Raw genomic sequence first — 21,388 nt, 5'->3', positions numbered from 1 at the left:
TACTTCTGCTGTAGGACTGAATCAGTGTTGTTGTTGTTTTTTCCCCTGTATCATTGCATTAATTAATACAGAGTAAAAAGAGGGTTTTCAGGGTGTTGTACATCTACCTTTAGAGACTTGTGGAATATATACGTTATACAGTATTCAGAATGTTATATGTCTATACAACGTTATCGGGGTGGCAGAATGACTTTCACATTTGAAAATTGTGGTTTATTACTTTAAAAACTTAAAAATTAAAAGGCCCAAACCACAATCAATCACATCTTAAATTACTGAAACAAAATATGTTGATTGAGTCAACCTATATTCTTCCAGCTTATCGTCATGAACATTTCTGGTATTTCAGTTTCGCCTCAAAACCAGTTACGGGGTGGGAAAACTAGAGTAGTAACTTTCCAAGAACATATCACATCTATCCATCTTCTGGGACTAGAAACCTCTGTGCTAGTTTTATGGTATTCTAGGGTATAGTGAAATGACTTCATCTCAATTTGAAATATTTCCTATATGTGTGAGTTTATACGCAGTGTTACTGGCAGGCTGAAAGCCTGAATGCTTATAAATAGAGAACTGAAATGGGGCTAAAAGTAACCCTGTAATCATTACAGGCTGCCTCCTTTGAATAAAGTAACAAACAACATTGCATTAAACAGTTCAAGACTGCTGCAAGTGAGCGAGGGTCACCCCAGTGCCAGAGTTCACAGCCGTGCCCTGATAAGCAGACAGCTATTAAGCAGATAAGATGCTAATAGATATCAACAATCTCTGGTGTTAGAGGCGGACATAAAGCAAAGCCAAAGCCTTAGGTGCAAATTATGGACATTACTGAGAGCCAGATCTTGACATTGTAAAGGCACCCATTCCTTAGGTTAGATCAGCCTTCAGGGCCTTGAGTTCGTTGTATTCTAACATGGAGGAGATCCAAATCTTCTTATCGTATGTGATTATTTGTTAAAGCCTCAACATTATGTCTGGCTTAGGTAAAACATATGTGATAAAAGAATCCCAGCCTGAAGAAGAGAAAATAAATACTCGCACTGTACTTTTTCTAGCTATTCTTTGCACAGCATACACACATACGAGTGCACACACATACACATAGTTGCTTGACAGCCCTACTGCCAATGACATCTGGCTATCTGCAATCTCCTTTACAAGAACCTTGCTCTCTGCAATGCACCGATGCCTCTACTCTGTGTAAGATAAACATGGCAAACACAGATAGCAACAAGAGAGTGGTATCACAGGCCCTGCTTGGTGGCAGCAACAGCTACAGCAGCAGCAGGGGCTCAGCAAACCTCCCCCACATTTGTTTGTTTATGTGCTCTGACGATCCGGATAAGAAAGTTGCAGAAAACAAGAATTTATTATGGCATTGGGGGCTGGCTCGAAAGCTTCTCTCTCTCTTTATTTTAATGGCCATTTAAATTACTTCTGCAGACTTTGACAAAGCTTGATTATCACACACAGGGATGATGCACAAATTCAAACTGAATCTTTCATCTTAATAAACATGAACCCAGATCCCCATTTGGATCATGGAAGCTGCTTGTGGCCTCTCTCCAGATTTTCTGCCAAACACTGCCACCAAGTGTGAATCTTAGATTTTCTCCTGAACAGGAAAGAAGGAAAGGGACCCACCTGCGAGATCCTGCTACCGGTGACCTCAACAGGCATTTGAGAGTGCCCAGAAAGGCACCCACAGAAATGTTTCCTCCTCTCTATTTCCACTATTGAAAATAGAGCTATGAAAGCTGTCTGGCACTCATCTAAAGTATTATTTCTATCACAGTAATATCTAGTCTCCCAGCCAAAGTCGGAGATATTGTAACAGACACCGGTACAAATGATGGAGCCCCATCCTTAGTCTAAAAGAGTAAGGCAGAGGTGGAGTGAGAGGAGGTGACTAATGTCTCAAAAAATAAGAATACAAAGCAAAAAAATAAAGGAAAATTGTTGCTGTAGCTGATACAAACCCACAGCTCTTGAGCTCCAGAATAATACCTTAGTAACATGATTGCCTTTTGTCCCATTAGTTTTGTACCATAATAAGCAATGTGGCATGTGAAACTGAAATGAAAAATGATATATTATCAGTATTTGAGAAGGAGTATCTTTATTGCTACTTAAAACTAAACTATCCTGAGAGCTTGTCTGCTCACCACATGGAAAGGTAAAGATAAATAATAATAAAAGAAAAATTGAACTTTCTAATTGCATCTGACTAAAACTCCTCATGAAGACTGTCATTCAGAAATAAAGTGACATCAGATCAAGCAGCCTAACTTTCTGGAGGATGAACTTTATTTCAAAATGAGAGTGTCCGCACATCCATCTGGTTAACTTTAAATTCCTTGTATTAACCGGAGTTAATTCTCTATAGTTCTCAGCTGTGCCTCTCTACATGATCCCTAAGAAAGTCATCTAGGTGCCAGAGAATTTCACTTGTCAAAAGGGATCTTGAGAAAGCACAAAAAACTGTAGTTAAAAAGAAAGGATGTGATTTACAGCCTGTTACTATTGCTTTTTGATTGCAATGAGTTCGGTTAGTAAGGCTGTGGGATTCAGCAGTGATTCCCAGCCCTGGGTGAGGTGAGACTCCAGCAAGGACTGTTTCCATCATCCATGTTCCCTGACTTCAGTGAGAATAAGAGGTTAGAAGAATGTTATTTTATGTAATCCTTGCATGGTTCAGGCATAAACTCAAGGTCCTGAGTCAGGGTTCTGATCTTCAGCAGGTTTAAATTAAGCATGTGAACCAGAAGGATGCACTCCAAGTGGCTCACAACAATGAGGACATTTCCACAATCATGGAAAATATGAAATTTAAAATAAGACTTAGGATAGCTGTAGACAACTAAATCCCAAGCTGCAATTCTGAAAATTTCACTTAGCTAGAAATATGTTCCTCAGGCCATAAGATCTAGTTTTCTATATCACTCAGAGTTTTGAATTTTTTCCAGGCTTGTTTAAATACTTCTGACTTTGGATGCACATGCATAGTTTCTCTTTGTTTAACAGGTTCTGCCCATCCATACCACAGAACAAAATTCAGCCTTGGGCATTCATCAGCAGTTCTTGTAGCTGAACAACAAAGGATTAGTTAAATAATATGCACTTTTCCTTAAGTAAATATGAGTACCTGTATAATTATTTCTCCTACAGGCCTTAACAGCACCAGAGGAGCTGTTATCCTTTATCAGGTAAATTAGATGCAGCTTTAAAATTGGTATGTGTGCCAGAGGAGTTCTTTGGATCTATTAGGTAAATAATCTCACTTTTTTTTTATTTATTCTAGGTGGTCTAGTCTCACATTGCATAGAGAGGATTTACAGAGGCAACATGCATTAACTTTATTTGAAATCAGGTCTATAAATCCCTATATATTGATGAGAAACCAGACCCTTAAGTAGTAATTCTAATTCTAATAGAGATCTGAATGCTTGCTTGTAATAAATCACAGTATTCTGGAATGGGAAGAAGGTAAAACCTGCATTAAAGGCACTTACAGAGCACTTCTTTCTGGGACAGACTGTAAACTTTTTGATTCTTCATCCAGTCTGGTTTTGAATGTTTCAAGTACCAGATCTTCTGTCAGTCCCCTGAGGATAATATTCCGTGTCCCCACAGAGCAAGCATTGTTAAGTGTTCTTTCTAGACATTCAGTTCAATTATTCATTTATTCACTCCTAATTATGCTCACCTCAATAAAAAATTGTTCTCCTCAGAACTGCACTCAGTTGGAGATACCTCCCCATGCCCCCTACTATTATTTGGACAAAGTTAGTGATTCCATTATTCATGTGCCTCAAGTGAAGCTTGTATGTCTGTCTTCGTGGGATTTCTCTGTGTTTCAATTCCCCAGCTCTACAATAAGTCTCACTTTCTCACATCCTTTATCTATTCTTCTAAAAGCTCTAACACAGGGTCAATCTTTATTTGTGTACATTATCTACAAGTAATACTTAGGGAGTCCGAGATCAGCTTCTCAAATACTCTGAGATACAAATGGAAAAGTGTACTAAGAAAAGGAGAAGTTGCAGATTATTCACTTTAATCGTGACAGCAAATTACTATTAGAGAATAGTGACTAAATAAGTATCCCTCTTTAAGCCTATCTGGTTATCACTGTCCCTGAATAAGATTAATTCTAAAAATAGATTAAGAGAATCTCCCAAATAGATGTATCGTGTGTTGGAAAGCAGTCGAAGCAACATTTACAATAATCCTATGGAAAAAATCCATTGTGAAACAGATGTTAAAAAAAAGGGTTATTTGAGTTTTGCACACATGCAATTGGAGAATTATTTTTTGAGATTTTTTTTTTTTTCTGAATAACAATTGGCCAGGACAAATGCCAGACAACTTTAAATTTTAAGCTGAGCAGTGTGTGTGTGGATCCAGAAAAAAATTATTTGAATCATTTCTTAAGGCTGGATGGGAGAAGCATTCATGCTCCAAAAATGTTTTTGAACTTTTTTAATAGATACGTCTGTATGTTTCTTGGCTCCAGCAAGAAACTAAAACGTCGAGGGAACTGGAGTAGTAGCAAAGAGACCAAGATACTGATTGCAGCTCTCCTGATCTGCTGTTTGTATTCAAGCAGGACATTTCACCTTCCTATTCCTCATCTCAGTTTCTGCTTGTGATGTTCATTTAAACAATGATGTGGAAGATGAATTAATGGCAATATGTTTGTACAGTTCCTAGTAAGATGGACTCCTGAATTCAGCTGGGGCCAGCAGACATGAATAGTCCAACCATAGATAGTATTTTCACCTGAAACTACACAGAAAGTATTTTACAATTCTTCAGGTCCATGACACTGTAAAAATAGAGAGATTCAGATTCAGATTCACTTCTTTAGGTGTTGAAATTGAGTCAACTAAGTTGAAGGCACATATCCTGGGATGCCTTTATGGTCAATGGAAAGTAATTGGTACTTTCTGAGAGGCAGTCAGACCATCTAAGAGAGGAATTATCTTGAACAAGCCCTAGATCCCTCTGTAATTACTGAGGAGAAGTAGGGACCTCTTAACTCCTAATTCAGACATCCCAGTTAAGAGCCTAGCATTAGCTAGGAGGAATCCAGGCCAAAAACTGTAGGATCCTTTGTTTGAGGAGTTCAAAGCCTAACTACGTTTTAAACAAGTATAAGGCACACATCATATAGATAGCACAATAATCAATGCTCATGGAACTGCATACGCAATGCAAGAAAGAAGTCAATATGGGGAAGCTCTCTTACTGCCAACAGCTGAAATATCTTGAGCCACTGCCCATATCGTACCCCTTGCTCCCATGTGATTTTTTAAAACCAGAAGGCTGAAAAAAAACCCAAGAAATTATGAGTTCTTTTATATGCATACATTGGGGGGGAGGGGGGGGAGGGCGGACAGAAAGAAAGAGAAGCTCTTAGCACCAAAGAATGCAGGTCTGTGCATAAGAGACCAGACCAAAGACAGTTTGTCCTCTCTCTGAATTCTGGCACGTATTTGTTCATGTATTTATTTACATCACAGACATTATGGGGAAAATCCTATGGATGATGTGTGGATGTGCACTGTATTCTGAACAGCTGCAGGGTGAGGATCAGTGTGATCTTCTCTGAGGACGTATTCCTTAGCCAACAAAATCCCACCGTCAAAGAGTGTTCTTGTAATTGCTAGTTAGTGAATTAATGTCTCTAAGACTTCTTATGTTTCTACAGGATGCCCAGCAGTATAATGATAAAGACATTGAATGAAAGGTTTCCAGGTTATTTCTCATCGTTTAAAAAAAGCAGAGCATTCTTCATAATAACATTATGAAACCCTTCCATATTTTCCAGCACAGTGAAGTAAGAAGAATAAGAAGGCAATATGTATGGCTCTACTGCAAAATAAACATCTCTATATCCAGGGAATTGGAAATGTAGTGTTCATTTCTATAATCCTACGAATAGTCATGATATGAAAATACTTAGAATTGGGCAGTATATTTCCTTGTTAGCTTATTGCCCATCTCAAATTTTTTTTCCTAAAATAATTTTACGTGACTACAAAGCAGTTTGGACACATTTGTGGTCCCAGTTCAAGTACCCAAGAATCAATAATTTATCCTCAGAGTAAGAGCCTAGGTGTCCAAATTGCCTCACATTTTCATCTGTTCCTGCTTCTTATTACTCATACTCATCTTATTTTAAAGAGTGTGTTTATACTCAGTATACACGGATGAAAAGGTTTTCATGAGGGTGTTCCTTTGAAACTCTGAGTTCTAGCCTGGACAATGGCAATTATATTCCAGCAGAGACCTTATCTCCTGTCAGCAGATGGTGATCAGCCGACACAGAGGTAAGAACAGCATTCCTCTTACTGGTGGTACTTGGCAGACCCTAGTGTTTCCCAGGACTCATGAAGAAAAGATTGGTTTGAAGATGTAGAAGACAGATTCCGTATTCGCTTACTGGAACTGCTCCATTGCTTATATTCTTGCTACTTCCTTCTGATACTCCATTTGAAATTATCCTAGCAAGTGGGGGTTTGGACACAGTGATGGGTGGGATAATGTGAAAGAAAATTTGTTCCCTATTGGCCATAGAGTAGATGATGTCTAGGACAATAAAGGACTATTGGACAAATATATTTGTACCAGCCTAAAACATTTACTGATTAGTTCCAAGTTTTACTTTTCTTAAACTTATGACAATGTTTCATTACACTGATGTTACCACTGTTACTGAGGACACAATACAAAAATGAGTTTCAGCCTGTGTGAACACAGAATATGGGTTTTTCATCTGATATTTGATCATATGTCAGGGTCCCCCTGGAAAACTTTATTTGCTCTCTGCTTCATAAATAACTTCTAGAGGATCAAAGGTCTGGGCATGAAACACCATGGCAAATTTGTCCCTGGATGATCCAGCAAAATCAATAGAGTCACATAAGGGATAAATTTGTCCTAATATGTTTACCCACACATAAAAACCATATACCATCATCACATTTATTATGGCATGATACAAGAAATCACAGCTATTCATAGCCTTCTTTGTCTGCCACACACCCCACAGCTGATTTTGTGTTACACTGGAGAAAATAACTGCTAAATACCAGCAGCCTCTTCTGCATATTCAGCATGAACCAAGGTCCGTCCTTGCACCTTAACCTATTTTTGTATAAGGCTAATTTGCACCTTAACCTATTTTTGTATAAGGCTGAGTACTAAAAAAAATAAACATGCAGAACATTTTAAATCTGATCTCAGTAAAGGTTTTATTTTTAGAAGCTGGGTCTATTATTTTAAGCAGTGTTTGTCCTCATTTCCTGATAGTTTCTCCACACCATGATAGCATGATACAGTCTTAATTTTCTGAGAACCAGAATGCTAGAAGTGCAAGATATGCTCAGCACTGGGATGCCAGGGGAATGGTTTCCCTGGCAACAGCAAGCACATAAAAAGTATTCAGAGCAGTCCCTGTTTCTCCTCTGTTTTAAGCTTCCATTGATAGGGGAATCAAATCTAGTTCTTTTTTTTATTATTATTATTTAAGGTGAACTGCAGGGCAGAAACGCAGGGTTGTGCTTTATTGCATTTTGCCACCTTGTGGAGCAAACCTGCAGGAAGGGAGATCGCTGCGGGAATTTAGGAGAGATGGCCGTGGGGCCCCCGTGGGGCCCCAGAGACGACATACAGGGGAAAAGAGAGAATAAACAACCATTAAAATAATGGAGCCTGTTTTCAAATGATGAATTTTCTAAGGTCAGTTTTAAAATGCGCCAGAAGGATCGTAGGGTTCAGTCTAAGCCTTGGCTCTGATTCAGCAAGACACTTAGATACGTGTCTACCTCTAATCTGGGGAGCAGACACTTTGATTTAAAATGCAGATCCTCTGTGTTTTAGGCATTCGGACAGTCCCATAGAAATTAGACACATGCTTCAATATCTCACTGAACCATGGCTTATATGATGTCACTTTAAGGTCATTCAGATCTTGCTGCATTTCCTTCTTTCTTAAAAGAGGCTTAGTTGGGCTCCCACTGCAAAGTTGCCTTTGAGAGGGTGCAATAAAACTGAAATTTGTCTTCAACTTACCTTTGTTTTGCCTTCATTGACATTTTCAAGTGAGGACATGTGTGTTTAATTTGTCTGCAGTCTGACATGTTTCTCTAGTAGCGGTTGTAGTTGTCGTTTTGCACACATTGAAAGAAATTTAAGCCCTAGACCAAAAAAGTTGGGGATATGATCAGTCTTTTATGAATGCTTGATACACTTATAATCTTTAGTACAGGAGGAGTTAGAGTTGAATTTTATGGGTGGTGTTACTGTGCAATTTTTCATGGAGCAGCATAAAAATATGAGTATGTCCCTTCCCTTGAAGAATTTGACCCCTTTGATGTAACAGACATAGATAATTTGGCTATGGAAAATAATATAGGTAACCCCAATGGAATAAATATGAGCTCCTAGTATTGTGTGTTAGAGTGATTACACAGACTCATGAGTTTTGGATTATTTGCAAAGTGGGAAAAATGTTTTTAAAACATAATACCCCACAAACACATTGGTTCTGCCAGAAACATTTATACATGAACGAACATAAATTGTATCTTTATCCTCATACTAAATACAACTTGAGCTTCTGTTCTTTTTCTTCCCTTCTTAGTTCTAGAGCCTTTGTCATTTCTGTACTCTCCTCCTTTGTATGTTTACCAAATATCAATATTCCCCAAGTGCGTTAACATTCCTTTATCCTAACTGAATCTTTCCAAACTGGTTTTTTTTTTTTTGTGCGTTCTCCAATTGTTAATATTGTCCTCCAATTTCTTACTCTTCTCCCCTGCCTCCCCACAAGCTCCTGTATTAGCTTCCCTTGGGCTTTGTAATAGGACTAGGAAAGGGATAGGTGACATTTATCACTTGGGAAGTATAAAAATCACCTAGACCTGGACTATATTTTGTGATCAAAACCAATTCACTATCTTCCCCCCCAAAAAAACCCATAAAAACAGAAGTCCAGAGAGGAAAAAAATAAATTTAGTAATAACTTGATATCCTGTCCTGATTTTTCATGTCTCTCCCATAGCATACCAACCAGCACCTGAGGTTTGCAGCATCAGAAGGGAAGTCAGGTCATGTGCAGTGACAGAAGCACTCACAAAATAAAAAAAAAAAAAAGATGTGGGATGTATCCATAACCTTTTCCTAGGCTTTGATTGGTGAGGTTTCATTGGTTTTAAGGTTCATTAATAAGCACTGCCTTGAGCCTCCATCCAGACTGCTCATGTTTGGACAATAATGATGAGCATGTTATACCATCTGGGTGCTCAATAAAAAGCACTTCCCATTTGCAAACAAGTAATCAAGTGTGTAAGGAAATGTGCTTTCCTGAAGGGAGAAAAGAAAACAAAACGAGGGAGGAATTTGGATAAGATACAATGACCTACTTACTGCTTTCATGAATTACAATAACCATTTAGAGTTCCCTCATCATGGTAAAGCAACTTCCAGGGATGCTGGCGGGTGCTCAATAAAAAGCACTTCCCATTTGCAAACAAGTAATCAAGTGTGTAAGGAAATGTGCTTTCCTGAAGGGAGAAAAGAAAACAAAACGAGGGAGGAATTTGGATAAGATACAATGACCTACTTACTGCTTTCATGAATTACAATAACCATTTAGAGTTCCCTCATCATGGTAAAGCGACTTCCAGGGATGCTGGTTGCTTCCCGTCTCCTCTAGAAAGTCTCAGCTGGAGCTGTCGGATCCCAGGGCTCTGTCCTCTAACCCACCAAGCAGCAGGGCCATCAGGTTTTGGTCACTCACCCACCTTGTGCTCTCATAGCCACTCATGCTTATCCTGCTGGCCTCAAAGCTGTCCCTGTTCTTCAGAAATTTCTGCTTTTCACTGTTAAGGGCAGCTGAACTGGTAGACTTTGGTTCCCAAAGTAGTGCCCTAAAATATAATAAAAACAAGTATAAAGTGCCCACATTGCAAGGCTAGTCAGCAGTCGCTTCCTTTCAGCTCCCACTCTCTCTCTCTTAGATCTGACTGAGCATCCCCCCTTTCTGGGCTTCCTTATCCTCCTCTCTCCATCACTCCGGGCACGTCTCTTTCAGGCCTCAGCTGGCAGGTTTTGCCTATTAGTTCTACATAAGCAACCGAACTATGCCACAATTTTATTTTATGCCTTCCAATCGCACCTAATCAATTCTCTATTTGCAGATTAGAGAATTAATCTAATGGTGCCTTTTGGTTGCAGCACTGCAAAATAATCCCCTTCTGCACGGCTCTTTGGAATGACGCTCGCCTGCTCTCCTACACAGCTTTCTCCCCCAAAACATTTCCACAACTTTCATCCCCCCAGCTTGATATGCTGCTATTCAAAGTAAAGCTATCGAGGATTTGGTATTTAAACAATATCACTGCATTCACCACATCCATGTATACAGAATATACTTACTCTGCCATCTGCTTCCGCTTACACACACAGTCACACTTCTGCCCTTGGGAAGATGAGAGAGCAAACACCTGACAGATGCTTAGTCACAGTGCTTAATATTTCTGGAAAACATTCAGGTGCTGAGTTTAGAAACAGGAGAAAGGCAGTGCAGAATTAAGACAAATTCCCTATAAATCTATCAGAATTATCTATCTAGAAGAATTCTTGCAAAGATCAGACGTGGGAAGGAGACACTATAACTTTCCTCCTTTTCACACCACTCAGTTACAACAGCATCATTGACAGTCAGTTTAGGTTTTATTCAAATCCAGAGTTACTGCATAATGAGATCTAAGACCTGCTGTATTTATACATCCATTCCCATCTCTTCGGTATCTGAGCACCTTCTAGTATAACTCTAAGTGATATAATTAGCATCTGTCAAGTGTGGCTCGCTCTCTCCGCAGGAGGGAAAGATTGCCTGTGGATTCTCTTTTCTCCAAGTGTGCCCAGTGCCACGTGTCTGTATTAGCCAAGGCACTAAAAAAAGAGGAAAAAGAGGACTTTACACTTGGCACAAAGAGGAGAGAGGTGAGTGGTAAATCCTTTGGCAGTCTGTGAAGCTGTACCTCTCCTGGTACTCGATCTGCTGTTGACACGACATGGCAACTGCTCCACTTAGTTTTCTGCTAGTCCATCAATTGCAGGGACATCTTATGACCTTCAGATGACTTTTATATCCTGAAGGGAGCTTTCACAGATGGACCCTTATGTGCTGTAGATGGAAGGCGGAGGTTCCAGGATGCACAACAGTACCCTTCAGCTCTTTACCTCTCCGCCAGGCTCCACAGAAGCAACAATATCCCTTTTTGACTCCAGGCAATCTTCCCACCCCTTCCTAGAAAGCTACCACCTCACTTTAGTTCTCCTTTCTTTTCTTCTTCTTGTGGGTGAGGCTGGCTAGTTCCACAATATCCATTTACATCTTTGGGATGAATACACAGCATGCATCTGAACTGGTTCCTAAAATACCTCAGGGTCATTCACATTCCTTTTTTCCTCAACCTAAACAGTTCCCCTGTGGCAGCTGAGTAGAGCCATTACTTACCAAGGAGTTTAGACAGTCATTCAGTCCTCCTGTGCCCTGATATATGAGCACTTTGTAAATAGCCACTGAGGTCTTGAATATTCAGCATGGTGGAATTTGTTTAGTCTAGAGGAGGGAAGAGTGAGGAGAGACATAAGTATCTTCAAACATGTAAAAAATAGCTGCAAAAAGGAAATGAATAAAGTGTTTTTCATGTCCGCTGGGGTTAGGGCAAGCAGTAATGGGCTTAAATTGCAGTAAAGGAGATTTAGGCTGGACATTAGGGAAAAATTCCTAACCATAAGGACTGTTAAGGATGGGAATATGTTGCACAGAAAGACCACAGATCCCCCATTATTGGAGATTTTAAAAAATTACTTAGATGAATCTCTGTCAAAAAATATTTAGGTACAGTTGCGGTAGGCAAAAGATTACCTGGCTCTGAAATCCCCTCTAGCCCTGCTAGCTGTGCTTCTGGTGGAAACTAACATAGTGAACAAGGGCTAAACCTGAGGTATGGAGGCACCTGAGTACTGAGAAAGTATTTGTCTGTATTGCAAACTGATCGTTGTCACCCGGGGAAATCTGATTCCATTCCCCACATGCATTTTCCTACCAAGAAATGTCACTGCTTTTTATATTTGACTTCCAGATTATGTTTTTTATCAGCTTTTAAACAGGCCCACATGTGGGACTTTTATTTTCTGATGGTATATGATCATTTCCCTGCAAGTTCTGTGGACCTTCTTTCTCATTTTCTAAAACTTATGATGACACTCCACTGCTAAAAATATTTCAAAGGGGTCCCATGGGCAAATGGCCTTTGCTTAAAACATTCTGCATGCTGTCCTATCTACCCTGCAATGCATGTTTTAGAAACTCAGTTTGCCCTCAGTGATGGTGTTTGTTTTTCAAAACTATTCAAATTGCATTCAGCTAGGATTTGATTACTAGAAAGGTGAAATGACTTTGCTCTCTGTCCCAGGTAATAAGCAGTTGCTCTAACCTTGATTATCTGACCAGCAGAACATAATGTGCTGATCAAATGATTTTTGCATTGACATCCTTTTCTAAGAAGTCAAAGTACATGAATTTTAAATACTTCTACTCAGGAAATTTAAATGGGGGACCAAAATATCTTCTTTTAGTTTTCCACAATCCTGTAAAGATGCAGTTCAGAATGGAGAACAGATCCACAAAGTCTTGGAGTGAAGTTGCACTATGCGGATCACAGACGCTGCTTCCCATTTCCCACCCTGGCTGGGTCCTCTAAGGAAAATTCCCATCCCGTCATGAAGTGGAAGTTAAAGGAGATTGAAATTGGGCAAAGCCAATCTTCAGCTTCAGGGAGGGGAGGGTGAGTTTAGAGAAAGGAGTTTTATCCCTATTGAACACCAATAATTAAAGAGGAGGCATGCTGAAGGGTTGAATTTTGTATTTTGGCAACTTCAGCAGAGATTGTAGTCACATAATTATGAATAAAAAATGATAAGTTAGCCAGCACTTTTTATTTGAAACAAAGCTCGAGTTTTAACAGAGACCAGTCTGACAGAAGGACTGCAAAAACTCGAAAAGTTGTAGTATGTGTTCTTCCATTTTAGATCTTATTTTTGCAGGCTCAGATAAAATTTTGCAGAGCAAAAACATCTCATGAAGGGATTAGCCAAAGCTTTTTCCTGAATATGCTCACTAATTAGCTATATTCTCAGGGGCATAGGAAAGGGAGTGAGTCCTAGGAGGATATGGTCCCAATACATCATGGGGGAGCAATCTGGCCTGAAAAGCACCACCTGGTTTAGGTTTTCAGATTATTCTAAGGAACTTTTTTTGTTCTTTACAGCATGATCTCTTCTCAGGTAAGAATTAGTTATCTGCTCTTTTTTTTTTTTTTTTTTCCTCCTGTAAGATAATATTCTTTCCAGTATTACAAATGAATCTTCTCTCTGTACTGGTATCTAGATAAACGCCATTCAGATTGTTTGGCCAACTTGAAAGAGCACAGATGGAAATGGGATAAAGGCATTCACTTCATTTAAGGGGAGCTCCCAGATTTCCTACCAGCTTTCTGTCTCATTTGGGAAAATCAGTTACTTCTTATGCCAAAGTTACCCCAAAAAACAAAAAGACAAGTACAATGATGTTTTTTTCTTTGTTTTGTTTGATTATGTCCATACATGTCTTTGGGCAAGGACATCTTTTCCTATGGATGCACATATACAAAGACCTTGTTTTTGCAGTAGTCACGCGAGCAGATTGAGGAAGTATCTTTCACCTAAAGGAAAGCTTCATGTGGGGGTGTTTAAGTGACTGAGTGAAGTGATCGCTTTTTCCTGCCAGAGAGCGCCATAGCGTTAAGATTTTTGCCGGTTCGCATTTGTATGTTACTTTTACTTGTGGCATATTTTTCTCATAACAGCTGAAAACATACCATCTTTTGAAAAAGGCAGACTCTCTCGCTAATGCAGTCCTACGGCTTTAGGATATAGGACTTCATGTGGAGCCTTTAACACCTAAGCCAAATTTTGGGGGAATTGCTGTTCTCAGCCTGGTATCTTGGAGGTTTTACAGCACATTGCCAAGGGTTCCTCACCTCTTCCAGTAAATCCCTTTCCATCTTTTGTACGGTGGGTAACTTGTCCGGGCGAAACCATAGAAAGTCTTGGCCCTAAAATTTGTAAATGTCCACGTGCAATTGCTTTTGCAGTGTGGTGCTTGGAAAGATCACACAACGTATTGGTAAATGGGTGGAGAAGGTAGGTGTGGATGACTGCAAAAGTGCTATTATAAGCACTGAAAAGCAATAGCAAAAGTATAGTTACATCAGAAATAAAATTATGCCTGCCAGAGTAAATTTCTGCAATATTGTCTCCACTAAATAAAAGCAATAGGGAGTGTCATCTGTCTGGATGCTGGAATAGGTAATCAGGGCATGGACTGATGAGAAATAATTTGGCAATATTCTACTTTCTTGAAGAAAACTAACCAAAGCCTTTGAAGTCACTGTTTGTGGTATCTCCTCACTCCTGAGCGTGTGATATGACAGCTGGATGAGAGATAATCAGGTAACCTGAGGGTAACCACTTTAAAGGATTAGAGGGAAAGAATGACTTGATTGATGCATCTGTTGAATCCAGGTTCCCCCCCCTACTAGTTCTCAGGAAATCCCTTCCCCATCATCCCTTGAGTTTTGTTAAAAATAAGACTTAAAATAATTCTAAAGAAGAGTTTTCTCTTTGATTGTTTGTTTTGCACTGTCTGTGCGATCATATTGGGATCCTCCTAAAGAGAATCAGCACAGGTAAGACTCCTAGGGTGGAGCATGACAACAGGGTTTTTTTTTTTTCTTGGCTGTTATGTTTATGCATTTGCTAAACATCTTTATCTGGCTTTATTTTTCTCCCTTAGCCCATGACCAGAATTTAATTGCAGAACACCCAGGAGGAAGCCTGGATCTACTTTACCTCCCAAAAACCTATGGCAGCTGGTGGTTTGGCCCTTTGTGTTACAGGAGCTGGGCCGGTTGCCAGGCTTGCATTTCAGACTTCAGCCACTGCGTAAAGTTTCAGAGAAATAAACTCAGTTTCCTATATGGTCTTCTCTTAATATGTATTCATAGGAAATGCTTGAGGGTTAAGATTCTGTTCCAGATTAAATAGAGGTGTCTGCATGTGAGGTAGGTGTCTTAGCTCCCTCTATACCCAGCGACTGTGATTATTTAAGGATCGGATGCAGTGCTCAAATATAAGATGTATAGTACCAGGTAGGGCATTTCAGGGTATCCCACATTGTTTCCATCCACCGCTCCAAAAGGGTAGGGGTCTTTTTTGGGCCCCGTGTCGTATCTGCAAAGCCTATAGGGATGTCTTGGCTATCTAGGGTTTCTCTTACCTCCTTCACACTCGGACACCTAAATGTCAGCGTCTTAGTCTGGAGCTGCATCACCCCCCCAGGCACTGCAAAGCAGTATCAATCTTTTAGGTATCTCCATTATAATTTTTTTATGATAAGGGAAGTATTTCTTTTGCTGCTGTCTTTGTAAAAGACTTTTGAATCACAGTAATGGATTTTCTGTTAGATTTCATCACAACTTCTTATTTCTTCTTATGATGTTCAGGATATGCATTTCTCTAGTGTGATTCATCTTCCTGCAAATTACATGCCATTTTGCCCACAACTGTAAACTTTTGATGGTCCTATACATTTTCTGCTGTGCTGCAGGCAGAAGAAAAACATTCCAGTCTTTTCTTTAGTATTTGGGCTGTGCTGGAAATTGGGGTTAGAAACCTGGTCCCAGCAGTTAACTCTATTTTGGTCAGGAATTCTTCAGAGTAAGATTAGTAAGCCCCAAGTTTCAGACGAGGAGGGCGATGACTACATCTTCTTCCCTGCTGCTTCCAGAGATCGTGTTGACTCCCCCGCATGGTAACACTGCATTAGAAGACAAAAGATATCCTTTTTATTAGATGATATTATATTCAAACTCTCCACAGTTACATGGGATGCAGGTATTGCCTTCATGGAGCTAATTTTACCATCAGGGACTTTCTGTTCATAAAAATACAAAAAAAAATCTAACCTTCCAAAAAACCCCAAACAAACAAACAAAATCCACATCTGATTTTTTTTTTTTCTCCTCAGTATAATACAAAATTGATTAAAACACTGCTACCTGAAGGCATGAAATGCATACCTTCTTAAAATGCTAAGTCTTTGTCTCATTATTGTTCTTTATCCAGCTAATTAATTTACCTTTTTATTATAATCCTTCTTTTAATCACTCTCTTTTCAATTTCTTCATTTCACTCAGATCATCTTCTTTCCACTTCTGCCCCGATATTTTAATTCCATGCCACAGAGCTCAGCAACTATTTGGCTTGCTAAACCTTTATAAGAATTTTTAACCCAAACCTATTAACTTCAGACAAAGTATTTTGGAGCTTTTAATTTGTAAGCAGTAAGGATGCTCTTCAGAGCAGGGGAAAAACCTCCAGAAGAAATATAAATCAATATCTTAAATTACTCAAATGTTCAATATGGCACCAGTAGCTGTTACATATTTTTTTCTCTCCTTCTGAGATTCAAATACATATGCTCAGCAATTACTGTTACATTTGCATAATAGGACATTTTTTGATTAGCATATCTTGGACTTCTGTTTGCATTTTTTAAGTGCGATTACTTTTATTCTCTAATTTGTCCTTATTCCCTCTTCATGTTCTGTTATACCTACTCATGTTTTCCTTTGCTCTTGTTTTGTTTTCCTGAGGGCTTGCTGTCTCCAAAGCTTTGTTTAGTATTTGGTTTTGTAGTTAACATCACACAGTAATGGGATATCAGGAAAGCAAGGCATATGACATATTAAAGTTTAATGAACAAATTGTGAAACCATGTGAGAAATGCCATGCTTTCACAGAGGGTAGCCAGGAAATAGAGTTATGCACCACAAGATCCTACAAAAACTGTAATATACTTTATAGTTACTCAGCCTTTCATGCTATTTCAAGTTTGTGTACTCTGAGGGAAATATTGTGTTTTCCTCAGGTTTGTACGTTTTATGGAATTTAAACATTCTAACTGCAACTATAGCCATCCAGAACCTCACCAAAACAGGTTGGAACAGATTCTTGGCATAACCATGCCAAGTGGGATGTTTTGATTGACCATTCTCTTTACCTGCTTTACAGGAGTTAGAGGTAAGGCAGTGTTTAGGTAGCTATTCAAATGTAAAAAACCCTTCAGTGCAATCAAGTGGATTTTCAGTTGTGTAGAAGTCTGTAATACTTCTGTGCCAGCGTATCCTAGTGCCCTTTTTGTTCAATTTTATTTGTGAAATACTGCAAATACTCTGATATCAGGGTAAAAATCTGTATAACTTTGTTACCATTGTTTCATTTGTTCAAACCCTCAAAATTTAATAGATTCTTGGTACAGTCGTACTTGTAATATCTTGAGATCTCAGATGAAACAGTGGTCAGGTCAGGTTCATCTTCCTGTTCATGGCTTTGCTCTGTGAATTCATTGATTTCTGTAATTAAATGAGTTGGAAGTCAATCCCAGCCCTTTGCTGCATGTAACTCATTAGAGCTGGTGGCTGAATCTTAATAAGCTGTTTAGTGTGATCTTGTGCCAGAGCAGCTAGGTGTTAACAGTTTCCCTAGTGCTACAATTCCATGTAGCAATCTGTGGTTATAATTGACTCTGCCAGGACAAAAGAAAGAGGAGGTGGAATGGCATCAGATTAAAATGAAACAGTGTAGTGCAGAGTGGTTAGCTCAACGAATGCAAAATTCTTCCCTTTTTTTGTGTAAGCTGAACTCAATGGTTACAATTTTCTTCCTTCTTTCAAATAGATTGCAGTGTTTCAGATTCAGATACATGTCTGGAGAAAGAGATCTGAGGATGTTCCCTGCTTGGAAAAGAAAAAAAGGAAAAAAAAAAAACCCAACAACAACTTTGAAATGCAAACATTAAGACATTTAATTACCAAGGATAATGGCGATGCCTGTGTAGTGTTCTTTATAATCTTCAGTGTGTTGATGCCAATGTTGTGTAGTCAACATGCATTACAAGAACACAAAAACAATGTTACTGTGGTACTTCTTGAACTGCAAAAAAATACCAAGACATGGTGCTTGCCTTAAAAAGGATAAGCCATAACCCAGGCAAATGATACAGCACCCCATGAATGGGGGCGGGGGGGGGAGGGGGGAAGCAGGGGTCATATACAGGAAAAAACTTAAGACATGGCATAATTTACAGAGCTAAGAAGGACTGTCTGTCCATTACACGCAGGTGCTCACTCTCATTTTATCTAATATCTGCTCTAGGATATAATTTTCCAAAGTATTTTTGGAATAGCTCAGGCCATGGTGAAACCCCGGGTTTTCCTTAGAACAGAAAGAGTCCAGGAGTTCGCTTGGGCCCCGTATGGGTTACACTGCCTCCTTGCTTCCTGAGGTTCCCATCAATTGCCATGAAGTTAAACACTCAAAACTGTGAGAGGGAAACAAAGCCAGAGCGCGTTGTTGGGTTTGTAATGATATTCAGCTGAGCGCCTCTCCCAACACGTATGGCTCTCGCGCTACATCCCAACTCCCCTGTTGTCTGTGTATACATTAAAGCTAATCAGCTTTCAGTATGTTTCTCCACAGGCTCATATCAAGAAACATACGCTGCTTGTTGCTTCCAAATGGCAACTCTTTAAAAGCGACTCTCAGCAAGCAACTTTGCTCTAGCTTATGAAGTAGCTGTGTTACCCTGGCAGCAGGGCAGAGACTCCTCGCTTGTCCCCCATGACACTGACCCACTCCGTGCTTACCTTTCCATACGTACTTCTCCCCCTGCACGCTCTTCTGCTGTTGGTCTTTTATGTCTGGGATGTTCCAAAAAAAGCATACTGTTTGAAAGGCTGGTCTCTGGGCCCTGCTATTTTTGGAGAAACTGGACCCAGACTTTTAAAGGTTTTCAGTCTCCCACATGTCACAGAAATGTTGTCCGGTAATGCACAAGCAAAATCATTGTTCATATTCTTATGAACCTAATGGCTTTAGTTTGCGAGAAGGCCTTTCCAGCTGACAGGTACCTGTCTGGTTTGTGGTGTTCTTTTTTACTTCCGTGGCTGGGGAGATCGTCTGTGCCCACAGCCTGGTAGAAATGGATGAAACAAAGCTGTGAGTGGCCCATCCATAAGTCACCCACTTCTGGGAGATTTTGTCGTAATTCAGTCTCAAAGTGTTAATATACAAGTAAAAATGCTCAAACACTGTTTGGAGTTAGATAAGACAGTAAAACTGAGCACCAAAATTTAGTTTCAGATAAATCCCCTGCCACGCCAGCCTATGACACAGGTGAACAGGAATCACAAAGAGGTAGTTTAAGAGACTGTTTCCTCTTGTTTCATATTGGACTTTGCAGCTGACAGCCCACACAAACAGTAAAGGAAAAATTGCTGTGATCCACCACACATATATAATCTTTTCTTCTCAGTGGCAAGCCAGAGGTTTATGGGACACAAAGCAAAAACCTAGTGGTCGTGCTGGGGAGAAATGATGTGGCCTGGAAACAAGTTTCAGTGCCTTGCAGGTTTTAAGTAAAATAAGTCTGATTGGAAAGCCACTTCAGGAAATCATTCCCAGAGATGCTTTTGGGTGGCACTGAGGTGGATAAGGAAAGAGTAGACAGCAATATCTAGCAGGAACCAAGAATCAGAAAGATGCAGAGAAGTTTCCATCTGACTGGAAGTCCTGAATGTGTCAAGCACTTGGTCATTCTGTCTAGAGGAGCAGAGCAGGAACCAATGGACCATGCTGGATCTTCCTGAGACTACAAAGCAGTGAGCTACCAAGAGGCTTTTCATCCATTATGATCCAAAGAACTCCAGAAAGTAAAGAAGGCAGGAAGCCTGGGTTACTCTTCCAGCAGTGAAAATACATTTAATGCTGTGTATAAGGACTGGGTATGACAAAATATTACAGCTGAAATATGTCTATGCCAAGTGATGGTGAAAATTTTGAACTTGACAACTCCTAGAGCACAAATGGGATGATCTTCATCCATAGCTTGTCTCCTCACAGGCAAATTCTTGTATCTGTATGAGGCTATAAAAAGGTTGTTAAAGCAAGACTGTGGAAGAAGCGTACTAGTGAAATGAAATTCAGGACAATAGCAGAATAGGAGTAAATAAAAGTAAACAAGCATAACTCTCAAAGTGGGGGGAAAAAAAAGGATTTTTAGGAGCCTTCCTATCAAAGGTCTGAGGTAGAAAGCTTATTGAAGAGAGTATATTGATAAAATTGGCATTTTTGACATGTTGATACAGTTTGAGTGGAATGTTGCACTTGGGCTGTAACAAGAATAGAAGGGATAAAGCTGGTAGACGGTGTGGGAGTGACACCTCAAAGAAACCCACTGCTTGGTTCCGAGTTGTTAATTTAGGGATCCAGGGTATTAACTTCACACAGATCAGTGATCTGACTGAACTTAATAGAAGCTTTCAGTAAAGATCTGTTTTAGGCCATGCTGTGGAACTAGAAAACAAGAGGAGCTTTTGCTTAAAGCACAGGTAAAATCAAGTTACAGGTTATTCAGTATAAGAGACAAAAGCTGAGGGTTTCAGTTATGAATAAAAAAAATGCCTCCAAAATATTAGACTATAATTTTAAAGGCACTGCTGTAAATATACAACCACTTTTCTATTTCAGATAAAAATTAACTTTATGTTTGTATTTTTCTAAGGACTTTAAATAGGGGTAAAAAATGCTGCCTATTAGCTTATAACATTTCTTTCAAATAAGTTATTTGTCCAAATCGGAGAGGCACTATGAATACCATAGATGAGGAATTTAATTGGATGGAAAAAAAACCTAATTAACATCAATTAACAGTTTTCAAAGTTTTAATTGATAAAAAAGTCAAAATTCAGCTATCAAAGATGACAATAATTTTGTTATAAAATATATCACACACCTAAGTTCTGTGGTGAGGAAAACAATAAATAGAAATAGCAGATAACAAATGGCAACAAAGGAAAAAAAAGAAAAACAGACATAGCTTCCAAGTTATATTGATTTTTGAATTGCAGAAAATGGGTTAGGTAAATTAAAACACCACGGAAAAAATTTGCAGTGCATGGTGGTTAGGTAACTTAAAAAGAATTTACAGTATATTTGGGACATATCATTTTATATAAACCTTACAAAATATAGAAAATAAAATTGTTAATTCTTGCTGAAGTGTTTAGTACCTATGTCTATTTTGTAATTAAAAATAAGCAAGATTTTATTCTCTATCATATAAGGATGATGAAAGACATTAAATTCATCTACTAATGAGACGAGAATATTAATACCATCTATGATAGGTTGCTTTTTTTTTAAA

The sequence above is a fragment of the Aptenodytes forsteri genome, unplaced genomic scaffold (genome assembly GCF_000699145.1).
Source record: "Aptenodytes forsteri isolate BGI_AS27 unplaced genomic scaffold, ASM69914v1 Scaffold36, whole genome shotgun sequence".
In the NCBI taxonomy this organism is placed as follows: Eukaryota; Metazoa; Chordata; class Aves; order Sphenisciformes; family Spheniscidae; genus Aptenodytes; species Aptenodytes forsteri.
The sequence above is the reverse complement of the archived record's forward strand: the minus strand, read 5'-3'. Positions refer to the sequence as shown.